We start from the raw sequence: 10,393 nt of genomic DNA, 5'->3' as shown, positions 1-10,393 counted from the left end.
TGCCAGGGACTCTGGTGCCGGGGGAATGTACTCGTTGTGCCGTTCTCGGCGGTCGTTGAGTACATCCCTTAGATCGTCGTCTTTTCGCCGTTGCTCGCTGGCTCCGAGCTGACTAAAGACGTTGTTCTATCTGGGCTGCCTCCCAACATTACGTCTTGCTTGTTGGTCTTCTCTAGGTGGTGGGCTTCTGCCTCCACCTCTCTCCTCGTTCCTCCAACCAGCATCCCCTCTGCCTGAGTCAGCCTCATTGTAGCCATGGCCATCTCTGAACCTTGATTTGCTATGGTGGGACCGACTGTCTCCTCGGTTGCCTCCTTGGGCTGGAACTTCCCGAGCGTTAGGAGGAGGCCTGCGCTGGTCGGTAGGTCCCCGTGCATTATCATGCCGTGGGGGGCCCTTGACCGCAGAGCCTGTCTCTGAGTTCCTTCTGTTGCCAGAAGGACGCTGCCCCCTGCTCGGTGGGTGCGACTCTTCACCCCTTGGGCGTCTAGGGCTGCTGCCCGGCCCTATTCTGCCTTGGATGCAGGGGATTGCCTCGATCAGCCTGGGATGGAGGCTGCATCTCAGGGTCCCTAGGTGGGACATCATCCTGAGGCATTGGTGGGTGCTCCGGCCTTTGAGGGCTTGTTGGCTGGATTGGAGGGCTAGGGTTGGGACCTCTTTGAGGTGGTCCATTTGAGGGTTAATCAGGTTGCGAGGCAGGTGCAGCCTGATTCCTAGCCAATTGGAGGGCTGCTTCGAGGGCTGCCATGACCTCCCTCTGACGACGGTCCATCTCCGCCTGTCTTTCACTCAGTTCTTGGCACTGACGCTCTATTTCTTGCTGTTGTCGCGCCATGGTCTCCGCAGCACTTTCTTGACTGGCGCTCAGATTGGCCAATTCATCTTGCAATACTCCTAGAGTATTTCTCAGCGTTTCGGAGTCCAGTTCCTCCTCATCAAACTCCAAGTGTGGCTCATTCTCAGCCATGTTTGGAGGAGGAGGTTGAGATGGTGCAGCGTCAACAGCCTGCCCAGTCTTCCTGGTTGTCTTTGCCATTAGTACTTCAATTGCTTCTTCTCAAGCTCTCAACGAAAGCACCAGAATGTTGACCCTTGTTTTGGTCAACTGACACGAAGTCAAATGCTTGATGTGACAGGAAGTATTGAAATAAGTCTAATGGAAAGATCAGTAAACGACACAAAAAAATATAGTGGTTCGGCCCCACGAATTGGTAATGACCTACGTCCACTTAAGCTATTATTGATATTAATTCTCAAAGGAGTGATCAAAGAACTAGGGTTCTTCGAGTTTCACAAGCCTTAGAGGGATGAGTAATGCAATCGAATGGTAATAGCTATAATTCTCTTGTAAAGCATAAACTCAAATTAGCCCAAAGTAAAAGTTTTCTCCCTTGAGCTATTTCTTCTCTATTTATAGGCTTAAGGAGGGTTACACAAATTTGTTACAGATATTCTTTCCTAATTAATCGGATAATCAAGAATCATGGGAGATAATCTCGGATATGATTATAATTGCACAAGATCTTCTCAAAATATACGGAATATACGACCAAGCTGGTCATATATAAATCCCAATGTTATGTCAAGGGAATCTCCCTGGTCGATAGTCGAACATAACTTCTGCCAGGTGTCAGCCACATGTTAAAAATGTCAGCCACGTCATCCACACCTATTTTTTGGATAACAGTAGTATATTTATTATGCTTAAACTTGTTATCATTTTTTTGTCAAAAAACCTTGTCATTAATTAGTAATTATATTCCTAATGATATGTGCACCCAAAATATGCACATAAACATTATGCACAGAGACGTGATAGTTTAGATTAGTCAATCTGTAATGACCCAAAATCACTAATAAGGTTTAATGGCCTTGATTAGTGTGTCGGGAGGGCATAATTGGTGTATGTGTGATTTAAATGATTAAATGCATGATTATGTGATAATCATGCTTATATGATTATGTGGATGTATGAAATACATGTTTAGGGGTATTAATAAGCATTTAGGCCATGTTTAGCTTATAAGGGCATATTTGTAATTTTAGCCCGTTGAGGACATAAATGTGATTGTTTGTGGTAAATTGTTAAGACCACATTATTATGTGGATGTATTTGCAGCATATGGCTCGAGGCGATCCTAGTAAGCGGTTTAGCGAAATAGTCACGGCGGGGATTTATACCTGGCTCGGGGGAGCCTTGGGGGTATTTTCTGGGAATTTTGGAGATATATTGGAGATTTTTAGACTTTGGGGAAAATAATTGGTGATTAATTGGATGACGGGATTTAAGTGATAAATAATAGGGACACTTGAAGAATTAGCGAGAATTGGGAGCAAAAAACCAAAATACCCTTAGATTGATTAAAAGGTTTAGTATTTAGTTGGGAGGGTAAGAGAGTCTTTTGATTATTAAGGGGGATAACTGATACTTAGTTTTCCTTAGACAATAGTAAAAGGTGTTAGAAACTGAAGGAAAAAGAAGGAAAAAAGAGCACTCAACTTACTTCTCTTTCTCCCACACGATTTGCTCTCTCTCTCACCCTTTCTTGTGGATTTTGAAGCTGAGAATTCAGAGAAAGTCTAGGCTAGGTCTTGGGACTTTGATCTTTGGAGTGGCTAAGGAGTTCAACTGGAATTAGCTTCCAAATTAAGGACCTAAGCTTGGGGATTGGAGGAATTAAAGTTTGGAAGGGCATTGAAGGCAACCTAGGGTCGAATTCACTCAGCTAATGTAACAATTCCTGATTTTGATTATCTGGGTTTTCTGGTTTTCAGATGAAGTTCTTGAGCTTCAAGCTCAATTTTGGTTTCCTGTGTTTGATGATGCTATTAGCTAAGTTTTTGATGTTGTTAGGTTATGTTGGATGAGATATAGTGGGTTGCGGACTCAATTTCGATTTTGGTTGATGATTGGAGTGGGATTTTAGAGTTTTGGCTCGGGAAAGTTCGATGGAAAAACCCAGAATTTTGCATGTTTGGGTTGCAGTGCTGTAGCGCTAGGCTGTGTTCTTGGGGGGCTGGCTTTCTGTCTGTAGCGCTGTAGTGCCCTCTTGTAGCTCTACCCTGCCTCCAAAACTTGGTATTTGGAATTTCTTTTAGGGTTTTAGCTTGGGGGCTTGGGGGTTAATTCCACCACCCCGTTTAGTAGAATTGGGCTTCCTAAGAGCTTGAGATTGGTCCCGAAGTTGGGTTACGGAATTGAATTTTGATAAGGGTTCTATTTTACGGTTGTGACTAGGTGTATGCTAGGGCTCGGACGGGATCGTGCTCAAAGGTCGTCTCAATTAGCGAAAGCACTCGGAATCAAAGGTAAGAAAACCGCACCCGTGTGTGATTGTTGGGACTAAGGGCTTCCTATATTTGAAAGTAATTGTTGTATGATTATGATATGCCATGATAGAATGAAATAAACGGCCTAAGAGTGCCAGAATTGATATTTGTGCACAAGACGTTGCTCGGTCATTGGTAGCTGAGGACAGCTTAATAATCACTGGGCTCGGCCTAAGTGAGCCAGAGACGGTGGGTTAAATAGAGGGTGCGACCTAAGGGTGCCGACCCTGTGTATTGTATGATGAATATTGATACTTTATTATTGTTGTATGATGATTATAACTTTTTTAATACTGGGATGATTGATTTATGAATAATTGTTTGACCTCTCTGAGTAAATGACTGATATGGCATGCTGATTACCTGGTCAATAGCCTTATGGATTATTTTTTTGTCTGTTTTGTTTATGCTCCGCATTATGGTTTTCTTGCTGGGCCTTGGCTCACGGGTGCTACGTGGTGCAGGTAAAGGCAAGGGCAAGGTGGACTAGTCCTGAGTTGGAGAGATCTGGGGCAGAATGTACATGGTCAGCTGCTCGGCCGCCACGGCCGAGGGGTGGTACAGGGACAGGAGAACCTAAAGTGCCTATTTTTCCATTAGAGTGGCTTGTGGTTGTATATAAACTTTGAAATTTTGTAAACAGTTCTTTAAAACCTGTTTTTGGGATCCCATGTACTAAACATTTATCTGAATGAGAAATTTCCCGTTTATGACCTAAACCTTTTAGCCCTAACTGGATTATGACTTTAGGATCACGTTTACAACTATATGACTTGATTAGCAAGTCTTGCACATTTTTAATCACACTGTGCCTTGGTTATCCAGGGTGTTACAACTTGGTATTAGAGCGTCCTAGGTTTAAGGGTTCCTAAAGACTGGCTGGACATGTACATTCACCGCTAAAGACAAGCTCGACTCAGGGTTTGGTAATGGTGTATACATGTTTATATGCTTAAGTGTTTGGAAAGAACCATGATTGATGTTATATGTTTGATTAATAGGGAGCATGAGATACTGATAAGGCCTGGCCCTTGACTGCTGTGTGGTGATACTGAGGCGTGCTTATTAGCATTGCTGTTGTATGTGAATGAATATTTGGATAAACTGTTATATCTTGATTGCTTGTGATTGGTTCTGTTCCAATAGTAGGTTATGGAAGGATTATTACCCTGTCATCATAGTCTGATCGCTGAGTTGTTGGTTGTAGATTAACTTGGATAGTTATGCGTCCAAGGCGATCTACACGACTAGTCGGCACTAGGCCTGAGACTAGAGATGATGACCAGGGCTAGAACCCTCCGCCAGTCCCTGAGAACTGGCAGCAGATTATGGCAGACATGCAAACTCGGCTTCAGAGCCAGGAAAAGCAGATCCGTCTACTGAGATAGCAGGCTCTGCCAGGGAGTGCTGCCCCAATTGTGCCACCTGCAGTGGCACCAGTTGTCCAACCATTGGAAGTTGGGAACAAATGAGAGTCGTTGTATGAGCAGTTCAGGAGACAACATCCTCCAACTTTTGAGGGGGGACCAGATTCACTGAAGGCCGAACAGTGGATGAGTATGATTACCGTTATCCTGGACTTCATGAGGGTAGAGGGTCATGACAGGGTGGTCTGTGCCACATATACGCTGAGAGAGGATGCCCGCATCTGGTGGGAAGTGGCCTCACAGACTAGAGATGTTATTACTCTGGGTTGGGACGAATTCAAGGACCTGTTTAGTCATAAGTATTATAATGTCATCATCAGGGCAACGAAAGTAAATGAATTTGTGGGGTTGGTACAGGGCAGTATGACAGTCACAGAATATGCCCTGAAGTTCGATAGACTTGCGATGTTCGCACCAGTTCTTGTGCCTACCGATGCAGCTAGGTAGGATAGATTTATCAGAGGGTTTAATGTTATGATAGCCCGAGATGTGAGAATTACAACAGTACCCAGGGGGACGAATTATGCCCAGGCTGTTGAGAAGGCTCTTACCGCTGAGGAGGCAGAAAACAAGATTTGGAGGGAGAATGCTGCGAGATGGGAGGTTCGCATGACGGTGCCACCATATTCAGGATCTGGTAGGGGCAGGGGCCCCAGTGATTTGAAGAGAAAGACCCCTGCTAATCCTAATAGGAGGGGTCGGGGTGTTCAGGGTGATCGCCAGGGAGGCGCTGACACATGGAAGAATTACCTAGAGTGCACGAGGTGTAGAAGACGCCATCTGGGTGAATGTCGGGCCAAGGCTTGCTATGTGTGTGGGGTGGTGGGACACCTCAAGAAGGACTGTCCAATAGTGAAGAAATGGGAAGCAGGGAAGGTGGACAACTTGACTCCAGCTCGAGTGTTCACCTTGACATAGGCAGAGGCCGAGGCTAGTCCCTCGGTGGTGACAAGTCAGCTTTCTAGCACTGGCTCTCCTTTTACTGTATTGATTGACTCTGGTGCTACACATTCATTTGTTTTTAGTAAGGTGATTGATAGAATGTGTAGACCTAGTGAGTATTGTACTGCAGGGTATGGGACTATATTTCCTACAGGGGAACTGGTAGTTTGTAGAAGGTGGATTAGAGTATTACCAGTGATGGTTGACGATAGGGAGTTGTCAGTAGACTTGATTGAGTTAGGCATGGAGGACGTTGACATGATTTTGGCCATGTATTGGCTGGTTAGATATGGGGCTACCATTGATTGTAGGAAGAAGATGGTGACCTTTGAGCCAGAGGGAGAAGATCCTTTTGTTTTCGTGGGTGCGGTATGTGGACCCCGCGTACCCATGATATCAGCGTTGAGGGCTAGGGACCTATTACAAGGAGGGTGTATATGTTTCCTAGCTAGTGTGGTGGATACTACTAGAGTGTTGCCAGCAGGGCCGGAGGAGACCATATTAGTTCGTGAGTTCTTGGATGTGTTCCTTGAGGATTTACCAGGGTTGTCGCCGTACAGGGAGATTCAGTTCGTCATTGAGTTGGCACCAGGGACAGAGCCAATGTCGAGGGCACCATATAGAATGGCACCAACAGAACTGAAGGAATTGAAGATACAGTTACATGAGCTTCTGGATTTAGGGTTCATCAGGCCTAGTTTTCGTCATGGGGTGCTCCGATTCTGTTTGTGAAGAAGAAAGACGAGACTCTGAGGATGTGTATATATTACAGAGAATTGAACAAGTTGACCATCAAGAATAAGTACCCTCTACCAAGGATCGATGACTTGTTTGATCAGCTACAGGGAAAGACGGTATTCTCGAAGATTAATCTTCGATCTGGTTATCACCAGCTGAGGATCAAGGACGAGGATATACCGAAGATGGCCTTTCGAACGAGGTATGGGCACTATGAGTTTTTGGTCATGTCGTTTGGTTTGACCAATGCCCCAACAACCTTCATGGAGGTATTTAAGGATTTTCTGGATCAGTTTGTGATTGTCTTCATCGATGACATCTTAGTGTACTCCAGTTCAGAGGCAGAGCATGAGCTACATCTTCGACAGGTTTTGCAGAGATTAAGAGAGCATCGACTATATGCCAAGTTTAAGAAGTATGAGTTCTGGCTACCAGAAGTGACATTCCTTGTACATATTGTTGGTAAAGATGGGATTAAGGTGGATCCATCTAAAGTGGAGGCAGTTAGAGATTGGCTGAGGCCAAGGAACGCCTCAGAGGTTCGGAGTTTCCTCGGGTTAGCAGGTTACTACAGACGGTTCGTGGAAGGGTTCTTGAAGATTGCTGCACCGATGACAGAATTGATATGAAAGAATTTGAAGTTCGTCTAGTCAGACAAGTATGAGAACAATTTTCAAGAGTTGAAGCGACGACTTATTACTGTGCCTGTGCTGAGTCTTCCTTCGGAGGAAGGAAAGTTTGTGGTTTATTGCGATGCATCGAGGTTTGGTTTAGGCTGTGTGTTGATGCAGAATGGGAAGGTTATAGCTTATGCATCACAATAGTTGAAAGAGTATGAGTAGTGGTATCCTACCCATGATTTGGTTTGGCAACATTATTTGTATGGGAAGAAGTGCGATATATACACCGATCATAAGAGTTTGAAGTACTTCTTCACCCAGAAGGACCTGAACATGAGGCAGAGGCGTTGGCTGGAGTTGGTAAAGGACTATGACTGTGATATTCTATACCACCCAGGGAAAGCCAATGTAGTGGCGGATGCATTGAGTCGGAGAGGCTCTGTAACGACCCAAAATCACTAATATGGCTTAAGGGCCTTGATTAGTGTGTCGGGAGGGCATAATTGGTTTATGTGTGAATTTATTGATTTAATGCATGATTATATGATAAGCATGCTTGAATGGTTATGTCAATGTTAATGTGATCATATGTTATATTTGTGAGAACCACATTATTATGTGGGTAAATCTGCAACATGTGACTTGAGGCGATCCTAGGAAGCTGGTTAGTAAGAAAGTCACAACGGGGCTCAATAGTTGACTTTGGGAAAGTCAAGGGATATTTCAGGTATTAGATGGTTATTTAGGTTATCGGGTTATGAAAATAAATAATTGGAGATATATTTGAGGTTAGGAAGTCTAGGTGGGAATATTGAGGAATTTTACCATTTTGCCCTCGGGGACGTTTCCGGTACCCTGAGCCTTGGGATTAACTTAATCACTTAAGGATAGACTAAAGAAACTTTAGGAAATAGTAGAACATAAGTAAACCGACCTTTCCCTCTTTCTCCCTTTTCTCTCTCAAAGAAAACCACAGAAAAACTTAGAGGAACTTGACTGAAATTCAGAGGATTAAAGCTGGGATTTAGAAGATTAGCTCAAGGATTAACTAAGGATTCAATCAAGAACTGAGGTAAGGCATAAGCTTGATGTGTGGTGATTAAATTCTATGTTTATAGCTGGGTTTTGAAGTGTTTATGAATTTTGACATTGATGGGCAGAATTGAAGCTTGGAAATTGGGAGTTAGCTCAGAAATCTTTTAGAAAGTTGGTCCATTAGGGAAGGTAAGCTCCAACTCATGATCTAGTGCTTGAATTCTGAGTTTTTATGACTGGTTATAGTGTTCATGAGTTAATGAGTTTCAGAGATTGAAGTGGGATTTTGATGGGTTTCTAGTCTAGGTTTCAGCTGGGTTGTGTTGCTGGAATCATGTGGGAAGTTTTAGGATAATTGAGTTGTGGAATTGAGGTGATTTTGGATGGTTTTGGGTGAGGTTGGAGAGTCAAAAATGGAGGTTGTTCTGGGTTCGAAGGGGTCGGGCCACGACGTATTTGTGCACAAGACGTTGCTCGGTCATTGGTAGCTGAGGACAGCTTAATAATCACTGGGCTCGGCCTAAGTGAGCCAGAGACGGTGGGTTAAATAGAGGGTGCTGCCTAAGGGCGCCGACCCTGTGTATTGTATGATGAATATTGATACGTTATTATTGTTGTATGATGATTATAATTTTTTTAATACTGGGATGATTGATTTATGAATAATTGTTTGACCTCTTTGAGTAAATGACTGATATGGCATGCTGATTACCTGGTTAACAGCCTTGTGGATTATTTGTTTGTCTGTTTCGTTTATGCTCCGCATTATGGTTTTCTTGCTGGGCCTTGGCTCACGGGTGCTACGTGATGCAGGTAAAGGCAATGGCAAGGTGGACCAGTCCTGAGTTGGAGAGCTCTGGGGCAGAATGTACATGGTCAGCTGCTCGCCCGCCATGACCGAGGGGTGGTACAGGAATAGAAGAACCTAAAGTGCCTATTTTGCCATTAGAGTGGCTTGTGGTTGTATATAAACTTTGAAATTTTGTAAACTATTCTTTAAAACCTGTTTTTGGGATCCCATGTACTAAACATTTATTTAAATGAGAAATTTTTCGTTTATGACCTAAACCTTTTAACCCTAACCGGATTATGACTTTAGGATCACGTTTACAACTATATGACTTGATTAACAAGTCTTGCACATTTTTAATCACACTGTGTAACGGCCTTGGCTATCCAGGGTGTTACACAATCACATTTATCAAAATTAGCACTAATTTTTTTAAAAAACAGTGTCACGTTACTGTGTGTAATGTTTGGATGCATATTTTGGGTGCACATATCATACTCATATAAAAATATCTTTGGGACCAAACTAATTATATTATAATTGAGATGTTATAACTAAATAGAGGTCTCGGTACAAAAAAATTTCACAACAACCAAAAATATCAACTTTAATAACAATACCTTATGCCCTTTATAACTATTATTCCCTTTTTTTAGGGGAACACGTTACAATCCAATAAGAAATTAAGGAATAGGCTTATCCTTCAAAAAAGAAGAAAGAGCCATAGAGGGAACTCCCCCATTCCAAATAGTTGTTTTTTTACTTCAATGCTAACTGAACAATACAATGAGCTACACTATGAGAATATCTATCACTAAAAAAGAATCCTTGAAAATCTCTCATCACAACACTGGATCTGATCTCCTCCACAATCACGTCAAGGTCTCAGTGAGTTTTAGTATCTTTGTTGAGCATATTGATGGCCATCTTGCAATCAGAATGGATAATAAAATAGCTAAAGGAATAATCCATAGCTAACCTCAAATCAACTTTAATTACCTAAAGTTTTGTTGCCAGAGGATTGAGATTGGCATTATAAAAGGTGCTACAGGAAGCAATGACACTCCCATCAGAGTCATTGACCGCCACTCCACTGCTGCAACAACCATTGTCCATGTCAACTGCAGCATCAACGTTAATCTTGAGACATCCCATCTCCAGCGGAGACCACTTGACCTTGGTCTTGGTAGGCTTCGATGTTGTATTTAGATTGGCTTTTTGAAAATCACAGAGGTACTCAACAACCCGTTCAAGGACGGCATCAGGTCTTGGCGTAGTAGCCACCATTAAGAACATCTCAAAACTAGGTTTGGTCAAAAGTTTAGCAATCTCTTTCAGGAAGTCTATTAGGTTGTCTTTTGGCGCTTGCTTAATGCATTCCATGACCATTATCTTTCCATATTAGCTTGGCTTTTGGGCACCAAATGACATGCATCCAATCCTCTTTATCACTTTTTGAATACCTGCTACAATTATTAGTGTTAGCTATCTTCCTACAAAACAAAATT

Source organism: Humulus lupulus, chromosome 5 (assembly GCF_963169125.1).
Source record: "Humulus lupulus chromosome 5, drHumLupu1.1, whole genome shotgun sequence".
NCBI lineage: Eukaryota > Viridiplantae > Streptophyta > Magnoliopsida > Rosales > Cannabaceae > Humulus > Humulus lupulus.
The sequence above is the reverse complement of the archived record's forward strand: the minus strand, read 5'-3'. Positions refer to the sequence as shown.